The sequence below is a fragment of the Plecotus auritus genome (genome assembly GCF_963455305.1).
Source record: "Plecotus auritus genome assembly, chromosome: 6".
Lineage (NCBI taxonomy): Eukaryota > Metazoa > Chordata > Mammalia > Chiroptera > Vespertilionidae > Plecotus > Plecotus auritus.
The window spans coordinates 73,201,240-73,213,711 of record NC_137773.1 but is presented as its reverse complement, the minus strand read 5'-3'; the positions used below and the strand labels follow the sequence as shown (position 1 = coordinate 73,213,711).

At 42.9% G+C, this 12,472-nt stretch overlaps 1 protein-coding gene across 6 annotated transcripts in view; it reads right to left on the bottom strand.

Annotated features, from left to right (window-relative positions):
• CLCN3 (chloride voltage-gated channel 3) overlaps positions 1-12,472 on the bottom strand; it is a 95,278-nt gene extending 82,806 nt beyond the window's left edge. For 2 of the 6 annotated variants that reach the window (XM_080674089.1, XM_080674091.1), the window contains exon 1: positions 11,878-12,425. The gene's annotated coding sequence lies outside the window, so the exon portion shown is untranslated. Of the gene's footprint in view, positions 1-11,877 lie in introns of all 6 variants that reach the window. The other 4 variants (XM_080674085.1, XM_080674088.1, XM_080674087.1 and 1 more) reach the window with 3 other exon arrangements.

Sequence of the window (12,472 nt, the reverse complement as noted above, 5' to 3'; positions counted from 1 at the left end):
CTCCTCTCTGTGTCACATCTTGAACGGGCACCCTGTGGCCCAGCTATGTGGCCACCAGGCAGCCAATCTCCATGAAGCTGTGAATCTGTGGCCAGAGGCCCTGTCTGGGTCTCAGCAACCCCATGCCTGCGATGTTCACGAGCCCCACGGGAGTGGCTGAGCAGGCCCAGCCGTGCCTCCCTGGGGCAGCAATGTTCCCGGGGCCTGCAGGCTTGGCTAGGCTGGCCGGCCGCGTCTCCCTGGGGCCGTGATGTTCATGGGGCTCCACTGGAGTGGCTAAGCAGGCCCAGCCGTGCCTCCCCTGGGCTGAGATGTTCCCCGGGCCCCATGGGAGTGGCTAGGCAGGCTGGCCTCCCCTCCCCAGGGCGGCATGTTCCCGGGGCCCCAGGGGAGTGGCTAAGAATGGCCCAGCGGCTCCTCCCTGGGGTGGCGATGTTCCCAGGGCCCCGCAGGAGTGGCTAGGCAGGCCGCTGCCCCTCCTGGGGCCTGCAATGGACCCGGACCCCACAGGTGGCGTCTGGCGCTACCCACCCTGCCTCCCAGGGCCCTGATGGTGGTACCTTGCCAGCGGTGTCTGGCTCTGCCTGCCAGGCCTCCCCCATCCCCGATGGACCTGGACCCCTGGGGCGGGCCATGGCTCTGCCCACCCCACCTGCATATGCAAATGTACCCATCTTTGATGGGTTAATTTGCATATTTGCTCTGATTGGCTGGTGGGTGTGGCTTGATGTAGCAGAGTGATCGTTAATTTGCATGTTTCTCTTTTATTAGTGCAGATTTCCTAATTTAGAGAAGGTGAAGTTTTGAGAGCTCCCTGAGAACATATTTTTATTCTCAGCATATGGTAGTGACAGGTACATAATAGATGGGTAATAAATGTCAAATTGTTTATCCAAGCAATAAAGTAAAAAATATAAATGTATTGATTTTTCAATAGACAAATATTCTCTCTAACAGCACTAATATGGTCTGGGGAGAACAACTAAAAACTAGCACATAAATTACAAAGAAAATTTTGAATATGTAATGCTTTACAACTTTATTGCTGTTTTATGGTTACCTCTACCAAAAATGGCCTATTATTACATACTGAATTTGTTACAATGTACTAATTAAAGCAAGAGTTTTTATATTTAAGGTAAATGTTAAAGTAGAATAGTATAAAATAGCTATGCATACTAAGAATTTTGCAGTGTCCATAAAGGCAATCAAATTAAATAGTGGCTCTTGAGTAAATTAACCAAAGACTTTGAAAAAAAAAATCATTAACAGTTCAAGAATCATTTTAATTCTGATGTATCAAAGCATTTAGACTAAGATTTTGCAAAGAACACAGACATTCTATTCTTCACTTCTTTATGTGATAATCACACTAAAAGGGCTTAATACATATAACATTCACCAAATAAAAATTAGTTACAGGTTTTCTGTATACTGTGACCTCAATCAGCAATTTTCAATGTGTCTCCTCCATTTTATCCCTAAAGTCCCTCAAGAACCATAAGTGTTAACTGGCAATATCACTCTTTCAAAATATTTAAAAAACTTAATTGCACTAACACCTCTGAGGCATCTAGAACGCCACACCGTTCTTTATAACAAGAGCAACCAACTCTGTCCCAAAAGTTTATTAAACTCAGGCCTGCCTGTATGGGCTATTATTTCCATAAATTGGATAACTTAACAAATAAAACTAACCTAATTAGATCAGATTCACTCAGTGTAATCTCTCTATTTAAGGTCAGCTGACTTGGGACTTTATATCTGCAAGATCACTTCAAAGCAGCACTTCATGTTTGATTGAATAACTGGGAAGAGACATCTGTATTCCAGGGGATGCAGATGTTGGGGGTCATCTTGGAATTCTGCCTTCCACAATATCCGCTAATTAAAAAAAATAAAAAAAATAAAAAAACTACTCCAGAAACCTATAGAGCTGTATACACTGTCTGTTCAGTAGCCACTAGCCTTGAAACATGGCTAGTCCAAATTGAGATGTGCTTTAAGGTAAAACATCTATTGGATTTCTAAGACTTAATAAGAAAAAAAATCAAATATTTCATTAATAATTTTATATTGATTTCATGTTGAAATAATATTTTAGACATATTGGGTTAAAAAGATATATTGTTAACCTCATCATTTCCTTTTTACCTTATAATGTGGCTCCTACGAAATTTAAAATTACATATATGGCATGCAGTTACAACACAAATATTTTTATAGAACATCACTGCTATAAAGTATTCAAAATTCTATGATAGCACAAAGTGTTGGGGAGCACAAAAGACTTGGTTGGAAAGTTGTAAGGAGGACATTCTGATAAAAGGGAAGTGTGTGGAAGGCCTCCTCCCCTATTTATTGGAATTCTGACTTAGGGGAGACTTAGGGAAATGTCGAAGGCTGTGCCCAATTATTCCTTTCCAAACAATTCTGTGCATGTGCAGACCCCCAGGTGTTTACTGGAATCCTTATGATAAATCCCTGGATGCCCTTGCCTAAAGGACAATGTAAACACATGTGTCCTCCCAAGATTACTCACCCTACTGATTGTATCTAAGGATAAAAATTCCAATAAAAAGCTAAGGAAGCAGTCAAGCTAGGCTGTCCTGGCTACTAAGGCCAGGGGCCCCTTAGTCCTCTCTTTCACAGTCAAATTGTGTCTGAGTAATCTGTTCATCCGTCGTTCAGGGGCTGTTGGTCAGTCCCGGCAATAAAGAAAATATAAAGAAGCAATATGGACACCAGCGTTAAATCTTTTTAGGTTCTAAACTTAATCCCCAGGCTTGCCTACAAACGAATATTTAAATCATAATACAGCAACTGAAATTCTGCATATTAAAAAAATATGCAAACAATGCTAGTCATCTTTCCTTTTTAATTGTCAGAAATATATTCAAAACATTATAATAGACTAGAGGCCCGATGCTCGAAATTCATGCAAGGGTAGGCCTTCCTTCCCCTGGCTGCCAGCACCTGGGCTTCCCTCTGGCTGCCGGTGGGCACCCAGGAGCCCGGCTTTGTCCGGAAGGTCATCCAGAAAGATATCCCGTCTAATTAGCATATTACACTTTTATTATTATAGATAATAGCTTGAAAATATATTTTTGCAGAGTTATGAAGATTATAGCAATAACCAATGAAAATCTTCAGGGATAAAAAGCCTGGTTTACTGCAGTAAGTTCCTAAATGATCTATGTAAAATCACCTTTACCTCTTCTAACCTGATCTCCACATGGCAGCCAGCATGGTCTTTTCTAAAAGCAAATCTGACCAGTAATCTCTCCCAACTCCATGAATTAGTTTAGTCTTAATCATTTCTCACCACCCTTAGCAGACAAACTCAAACATAGCGGACAATGCCCTATACCCGTGGTCAGCAAACTGCGGCTCGTGAGCCACGTGCGGCTCTTTGGCCCCTTGAGTGTGGCTCTTCCACAAAATACCACGGCCTGGGCAAGTCTATTTTGAAGCAGTGGCGTTAGAAGTTTTAAAAATTTGGCTTTCAAAAGAAATTTTAATCATTGTACTGTTGATATTTGGCTCTGTTGACTAATGAGTTTGCCGACCACTGCATACAGTCTGGCCTCTGCCTAGTTCTCCAGCTTCATTTTTTGTTGGTGTACTTTTTTTTTTTTTTTAATATATTTTATTGATATTTTTACAGAGAGGAAGGGAGAGGGATAGAAAGCTAGAAACATCGATGAGAGAGAAACATCGATCAGCTGCCTCCTGCACACCCCCCACTGGGGATGTGCCCGCAACCAAGGTACATGCCCTTGACCGGAATCGAACCTGGGACCCTTCAGTCCGCAGGCCGACGCTCTATCCACTGAGCCAAACCGGTTTCGGCTGTTGGTGTACTTCTTGCAAGTGCTCTTTACTCACTAATCTTCTTCCTCTCAGTCCGAGCAGGCTCTTTCCTGTCTCCTGCTTCAGTGCCTTTATTGCTCCCTTTGCTGGGAACATACACTTCTCCTTAAGTCTTGAAATAGGATAGATTGATTTCTCATACTTGATTCTTATTTTTCAAAACTGTATTAGCTATTCAGGTTCCTTTACCTTTCCATATAAATTTTAGAATAACCCTGTCTATAGTTACAAAATCTCTCTGGGTCAATTAATATTTATAGTATGAATGAATAACAAATGTATAACAAATGAATGGCACATCTCTACTTAGATGTTATATAAGAACTCAAATCAGCAAGACGCAAACTGTAGACATATTTGCCCCAAATTTGCCAGTCCTCCTACTCTCCCTATATGAATTTACAGGATCACCATGTATCTAGTAGCCAAAGTTAGTTTTCAGAGTTGTTTTGTTGTATTTTTTTTAAGAGTAGTTTGTTGATTTTTAGAGAGAAAGAGAGGAAGGGAGAAGAGAGAAACATCGATCTGAAAGCACAACATCAACTGACTGCCTCCTGCACACTCCCTACCGGGCATCGAACCTGCAACCCAGGCATGTGCCCTGACCAGGAATCAAACCAGCAACCTTTTGGTGCACAGGATGACGCCCAAACAACGGAGCCACACTGGCCAGGGCACAGAGTCATTTATTAATTCATTCAGTAACCATTTACTCAGCAGCTAGCATATACCAGGCACAAAGCCATGCGGGGTAATAAACATGGTCCCTATTCTCAAGGCATTGAAGGTGAAAGACATACAAATAACTACAGTATGATAAGTACCACAGGAGAGGCATATACAAGGTATTTAACGCTAAAAAGGAATAAGCATGCTGCCTGGGAAAATCTGTGAACATTTAGTAACAGAGGGAAAGTTTCAGCTGAGCATTGAATGATTAGGATGAGTTAACTAGGGTAAGTATGTAAGATTAAAAGTCAATACAGGCACACACAAAATGTGCAAAAACTCAGCAGCATCCTAACAAAATCTCCTTGGGTAGCTTATAGAAGAGAAGAGGAAGGGAACTAAAGAGTAGCTGAAGAGGAAAACACAGGCCAAATCAAAAAGGAAGGGGTGCCCTAGGCATTAGCCCTTGGACTGACCTCGGTCATGAGTTCAGTTCTAGTCAAGGGCATGTACCTCGGGTGCAGGCTTAATTTCCAGCCCCCATTCAGGTGCCTGCAGGAGGCAACCAATCAATGTGCCTCTCTGCCATCAATGTTTCTCTCTGTCTCTCCCCCTCCCTTTAACTCTCTCTAAAAATCAATGGAAAACATACCCTTGGGTGAGGATTAACAAACAAACAAAAAAAATAGGCGGGAGGGGGCTCATGTCATGCTAAGGAACTTATTTACTCATTTATACACATGGTAAACCACTAACAGTTTTAAAAAAAGAAACCACATGATCAGATATAAATTTTAGCAGACTAATTCTAGCAGCAGTGTGGAAGACAGATCAGAAGGGCAAGAGACTGAAGGACTAAAGATAAGGAGAAAAGTTAGGTGGCCCTTATTCTAGTACACCATTGAACAATCCTTCCTCCTATATAATAAAAGGTTAATATGCAAATTATCCCCTAGGGAGTTCAACCGACCGGGAGTTCGACCACTCGCTATGACGTGCGCTGACCACCAGGGGGCGGCGCAGAATGAAGGAAGGCCCCAGCCAGCAGCGGCAACTGGGGGAAGGGAGGCCCTAATCGGCCCTGATCACCGGCCAGGCCTAGGGACCCTACCTGTGCACAAATTTCATGCACCGGCCTCTAGTTCTAAATATAAGATAGTGAGGGCATCCTATATAATCCTATATAATAAAAGGCTAATATGCGAATCGACCAAACAGCAGAACAACTGGTCACTATGATGCACACTGACCACCAGGGGGCAGACACTCAACACAGGAGTTGCCCCCTGGTGGTCAGTGTGGTCCCACAAGGGAGTGCCAGAAGCCGGGCTCATGGCTGGGGAGCACAGCGGCGGTGGCGGGAGCCTCTCTCGCCTATGCAGCAGCGTTAAGGACCCCAAGGGATCCCGGGTTGCGAGAGGGTGCAGGCCACGCTGAGGGACCTCCTTCTCCAGTGCACAAATGTCGTGCACCGGGCCTCTAGTACTGAAATAAGACATACCAATATGGAGGAGAATGCATTTTGAGAAATATTTAAGAGGATGTGTTAACTAAAATGTGGGAATGGTGAAGAAGAAATCTAAGATATCTGCTAAGTTTCTGGCTTGACTAATTAATTCAAAATTGCTGAAAGAAACAAATGTTTTTCTCCTACAGCCTACAGGCCTCAAGACCAGAATGTTCTTTCCAACTGTAGAATTATACAACCTATTCAACATTCAACATCAGACTACAATGAAGGGAATATAATCTAAGTCCCCAAACTGCAAACACAAAGCAGTACACCACCAGAATGGGGTTTGGGGATAAAGAACAGAAATAGAAAAACCTTGGAAATAGGTGGCTAAGTGACTAACAGCCTGAAGTGGTACACTAATTTTTCATAGCTTCCAACAAAATTTTGCCTCACTCATAAAGAAGACTGATCAGGACTGAGGACCACAACTAAATTTCAAAGGTATGTCAGTCAGCTATCTGGCTGGTTAGTAAGCTGACAGAAAAGTATGCACAATCTGAGTGAAAGAAATTAAAATCCGTACCACCCACCCACCCCCAAAATGACAATTCCAAATGTCTGCAACTAAAGCTATGGATAAAAGTCTCAAGATCAATGATGGCAGGGAAGAGAAACTGACTATATGTAAGAAGCATCCTATATAATATGCAAATTAACCATCACTCCACTACACCCACCAGCCACGCCCACCAGCCAATCAGGAGCAAATATGCAAATAAACCCAACCAAGATGGCTACGGCCACAGAGAGCAGGAGGGAGGCTTGGGTTTCCCCGGCAATGGAGGAAGCTAAGCTTTCCACCTGCCCTTGCCGGCCTAGGCCTCCACTCAAGGCTACAAAGTTTCAATGATAGAAGATACATAAACCCAAACAGAAATGGCGGCAGCCATAGAGCTGGAAAGAGCAGGAGGCTAGGGTTGCCTGTGGCGATGGAGGAAGCCAAGCTTTCTGCACACCCTGGCCGGCCCAGGCCTCCGCGTAAGGCTACAAAGTTTCAATCATAGAAGATACATAAATCCAAAAAAAAATGGCTGCTGCCACGGAGAAAGCAGAAGGCTTGGCTCTGCTCCAGGCTACAAAGTTTCAATTGTAGAAGATAAATAAACCCCAGATACCAGGGCCTCCGCTTGGGTCGCCAGGGGGCGTGGCCGGCCTGCAAACCACCACAGGCCCCTCGCCCAGGCAACCCCACGCCCCAAGGGAACCCCCACCCTGATCCGGAACACCCTTCAGGGCAAACCAGCTGGCCCCCACCCATGCACCAGGCCTCTATCCTATCTAATAAAAGAGTAATATGCAGATTGACCATCACTCCAACACACAGGATGGCTGCCCCCATGTGGTCAAAGATCCTGCCCCATGTGGACACAAGATGGCCACCACAAGATGGCCAGCAAGGGAGGGCAGTTGGGAGGGACCAGGCCTGCAAGGGAGGGCAGTTGTGGGTGATCAGGCCAGCAGGGGAGGGCAGTTGGGAGGGACCAGGCCTGCAAGGGAGGGCAGTTGGGGGCGATCAAGCCTGCAGGGGAGGGCAGTTAGGGGTGACCAAGCCGGCAGAGGAGGGCAGTTGGGGGCGACCAGGCCTGCAGGGGAGGGCAGTTGTGGGGGACCCAGGCCTGCAAGGGAGAACAGTTGGGGGGGGACCAGGCCTGCAGGGGAGGGCAGTTGGGGGGGACCAGGCCTGCAGGGGAGGGCAGTTGGGGGGGACCCAGGCCTGCAAGGGAGAGCAGTTGGGGGGGGGACCAGGCCTGCAGGGGAGGGCAGTTGGGGGGGACCAGGCCTGCAGGGGAGGGCAGTTAGGGGCAAACAGGCTGGCAGGGGAGCAGTTAGGCATCAATCAGGCTGGCAGGGGAGTGGTTAGGGGTTGATCAGGCTGGCAGGCAGAAGCGGTTAGGGGCAATCAGGAAGGCAGGCAGGCAAGCAGTTGGGAGCCAGCAGTCCTGGATTGTGAGAGTCCACTGGGATCAGGCTTAAACAGGCAGTCGGACATCCCCCGAGGGGTCCCAGATTGGAGAGGGTGCAAGCTGGGCTGAGGGACACCTCCCCACACCGTGCACGAATTTTGTGCACCGGGCCTCTAGTTCTCATATAAGTATTTTAAGAAATGTATGTGCTAGGTACAGGTCAAATATTAAAATGTGACAATAAGTTTAAACCAGGGGTCCTCAAACTATGGTCCGCAGGCCACATGCGGCCCGCCGAGGACATTTATCTAGCCTGCCGGGTGCCGCTGCCTGTCCTGCTTAGCAGCTGACTCGTCCCGGGCCCGCAGTGCGCATAGGAATTTGTTCATAGTTTTTTTTTTAAACTATAGTCCGGCCCTCCAACAGTCTGAGGGACAGTGAACTGGCCCCCTGTTTAAAAAGTTTGAGGACTCCTGGTTTAAACAATAATTTATTCATTCATTCTCTGTTTATAGAATAGCTACTAATATACCAGAAATTGTACAAAATATAAACAATTTTTAGTGATTAATGGCATATTTGTATAGGGTTTGTGGCTTTCAGTAACCTTTAGTATAAATTACTTTATATACTGTCCTCAAAAGGGATGTAATATTTTCCATAAATTACTATATATCCACATAATAAAAGGCAATACATGACAGATGTCACAGAAGAACTTTTATAAGAGCTCAGATAAAAGACCACATTCCACTGTATCTGATGATGAGAAGCCTTCTTTGGAAGAGACACATGTGAGTTGGACCTTAAAAGGTAAGGAGGATTTTATGAGGCAGAGATGGGAGAAGAGGTTAACTGAATCAAAATTATTGGCATGAGTCAAGCTATGGAGCCAAGAAGACAACAAATATATCTGCAGATGAGTATGTGCACAGAACATAAGTCCAGTAAAAGGTTTCATGGTCAAATAAAGCATATCCCCATCTAGAATTATAACGGCTATCAGCATAAGTAAGGTTCTTGGAAAAAAAAACTGTCGTAAAAATTAACTTTATAATCAAAATTTATGCGAAGTTTCTCAAGTTTATTTTACCCAGGAATGACCCCTCAATCCCATATAACAGTGGTCGGCAAACCACGGCTCGCGAGCCACATGCGGCTCTTTGGCCCCTTGAGTGTGGCTCTTCCACAAAATACCACGACCTGGGCGAGTCTATTTTGAAGAAGTGGCGTTAGAAGTTTAAGTTTAAAAAATTTGGCTCTCAAAAGAAATTTCAATCATTGTACTGTTGATATTTGGCTCTGTTGACTAATGAGTTTGCCGACCACTGCCATATAACATCATGAAACTAAGATTGGAACATCACAGTAGCAAGAATTTATTCTGATACAAATTGTCAACCCATATAACATCTGACAAGAAACTGACTTCTCCCAAAAGTAATACTACTTGATGTTTTATCCTGTTAATTTTATTAGCTGGATGTGTAAATTGCTATGCCATATACATTTGTCTTCCAAAAAAGTATGCAATGGATAACCTGCTAAGGGAAGTAACCTGTCAGCTCTGAAGAAAATGTCCTAGATTCATAAAAATTTTAGTCATTCAAAAGTTAAATGCTAGATGATTTTAAAAGGAAAAACACACACAAATATAAGGCTCAGACTATCACAACAAAGAAAAGTAAACAAAAATCCAACAAAAAGATGCTATGGAAAGCTTACACTTTGAAAACCAAATACTTTTCATGATTTTACAAGACAAACTATCAACTACTTCCCCTAAGGTCAAGAAACATATTTATTTAACTTTGTTCAAGTCAAAGTTGCAGATCAAATATCTCCATATTTCAGCAATGCAAATAGGCAGTTTCCCCACAGGGGTTCATCCTCCATTTTGTACTTAACTAAGGAACATTTATCTTTAAGAATCAAAATGAATCATAGCTGCAATGTTCATATACTAGTACAAAAATACCAAAACGGGGTTTATTATAGTAGGATGAGAGTTTCAAAGAAAAAAACAATACTTTCCAGAGTTTCTGTAATTTTACATTACTTTTATAACTGGAAAAAGCAATGGACCTATTATGCCATCCCTCTCATCCTATCATTTCTTGTAACATTTTAATTAGTCCTACCTGCACTGAGAGCAAGAGCTCTGAAATCATGCCAGGCTTCAGTGTCAGTTCTGACACTTATCGAGACCTTGGGAAAATTAATTAAATTCTCTATGCCTCCGTTTCCACATCTGTATAATGGGAACACTGGAAAGTACCTACTTCATGGAGTTGGTGTGAGAATTGAGATAATCTATAAAAACTACTTAGGAAAGATCCTGAATCATAGAATTCACTCAATAAATATTAACACTTATTATGTCATACTGTATGTTTTAGATCACTGCTGATAAGTTTGACTAGAAACTTAGCTGAAAGTTCTTCAAAGTAGTCATAGTGGCCAAAACCCACAGAATACTGCTTTGATATCTTACCCACTACAGAGATCAAACCTCGCTTCCTGAGCGGTCTGAAAATTATTACCAACATGTCACAACAGGAAATGGAAAGCCTACCACCAACATGACCTGGAAAATAGCCAATTTGCTAACATAAAATCATAACCTCAGCAAATGTTTCCTTGAACTATATACATGCAAAACCTGGTCAAATATTTACATTCCTAATGAGTAACATGATTGAAAACACATGCTAAAACAATTTCCAAGTAACGATCTACGTACTAAACATTCATCTTCTTAAAATCATTTGACCCTTTTTTCAAACAAAGAATCAAAGTCTTTTGAGTTATTAGACATAGACATGTGGGGATCACATAAGGAATATAAATGTAGAATCACTATGTTGGACATCTGAAAAAAATATGATATTGTATGTAAGCTATACCGTAAAAAAAAAAAGTCTTTGAAGAGTGTGGGAGGTAGAATGTGGGAGTGGGATGAAATTTGTCATATATTCTGCCAACCTTGGCTGTTTCTATTAACCAGAGGTTATAACAGCATACTCAATTTGAGAAATTCTCTGCAGATCACACCTGTTTTTCTAGCCATTCTATGCAATCAGCAACTTTTATGACAAAAATCAACAATAGACACATTAGCATTTTAACTCCTTTATGTACTCTTGAGCTACACAGTATTTTCTAGTTACTCACAAAGGCACATAAAACTGACATCAGTTAAATTACTTCCATAAAGTCCTCATCAAGAAACAAATCTTCTACATTAACTTTTGGATATGAAAAGAAAAGCCTTCCTGGGAAGATTCAACAATCAATGACACAAGCCACAATGATGGTGCAGTAACTGAATTGCATAGAAAGTTTATAGTTCGCAGAATTGAACTTTTGAATTACAAAAAAAAAAAAAAAAATGGTATGGCCACTGTTGATTCAATTCTAACAAATACGCATAGTGTGTATGTATATTACCTTCTATGTGATCCAGTTTTAAAATGCTATACAAATAACGCAAATGCAAAATTAACTTGAGTCTCAGGAAGCTTCTGGTCCAAGTTTAAGATCAAAACTCCAACGTTTTATATATACACACAAACTGTGTCTTGATATACACAAAAACCTAAACTAAAAAGAAAAATAAACCGATATTTACTTTAAATGCGGGCAAATTTAGCGAAAGCAAATCCCACTGAGTTCAAATTTAATCTTTTCCTGGAAACTACTTCCATTCTATTCAAAAATCCTTCGACGTTTCCTGGACAAAACAGGTGAAATCTTAAAGAATGTTCGAGGGTATACATCTAATTAGGGTGGATGTAACGTTATGTAGGTAAATGTATTCTAAGATAAACCAAGATGACAGCCCTGGTATCAAAGTTGACCCAAAACCCGTGAACAGGACAGCTCACAAATTTTCACTTACAGAATGCAACTCACCTTGCAGCTCAGAGGCATAGCAACATCGGTGGCTGTTTCCTGCGCTGCCTTTGGATTCTGCATCTGTTTCCAACCTAAAACCTAGCTAGCCCTGGGAGCTCCGCCTGATGAAGCTTAACACAACCAAAACTATCGCAATTTAAGACACCTGGCGTTTTCTACCGACGAGGTTACGAAAATTTTGCCCGGTGGGACTTTTATCTGGGTCCTCCTTCAAACACGGTAACAGCAATAAGTTAAATCCGCTTGCTTTGGGCCCTAGAGTCAACCTGTTTCTCTACCCAAAATTAGAAATAAAAATCTCAACATCACTTCTCTCTTAAGAGACTAAAACTAAACCCATGGTCTAACTCGGGAACGAAGAAGAATGGCTTTCAATCCACCACACCCTCCTTCCTCAACACGCGGCCCCGGACGAATTTTGACTACGAAAAAGGGGCTGCAGGCTCCGAACCAGAGCGTCCCCGACCCACGGAAGGGGAAGAAAAGCAGCAGGAATCCGGAGCGCCCGACAGGTGCGTCGGCGCGTGACGTCACCGCGTAGACGTGAACGGCTGTTCAGCGTCCGGCCGCCCCAACAGCTCCTCCTCCGGCC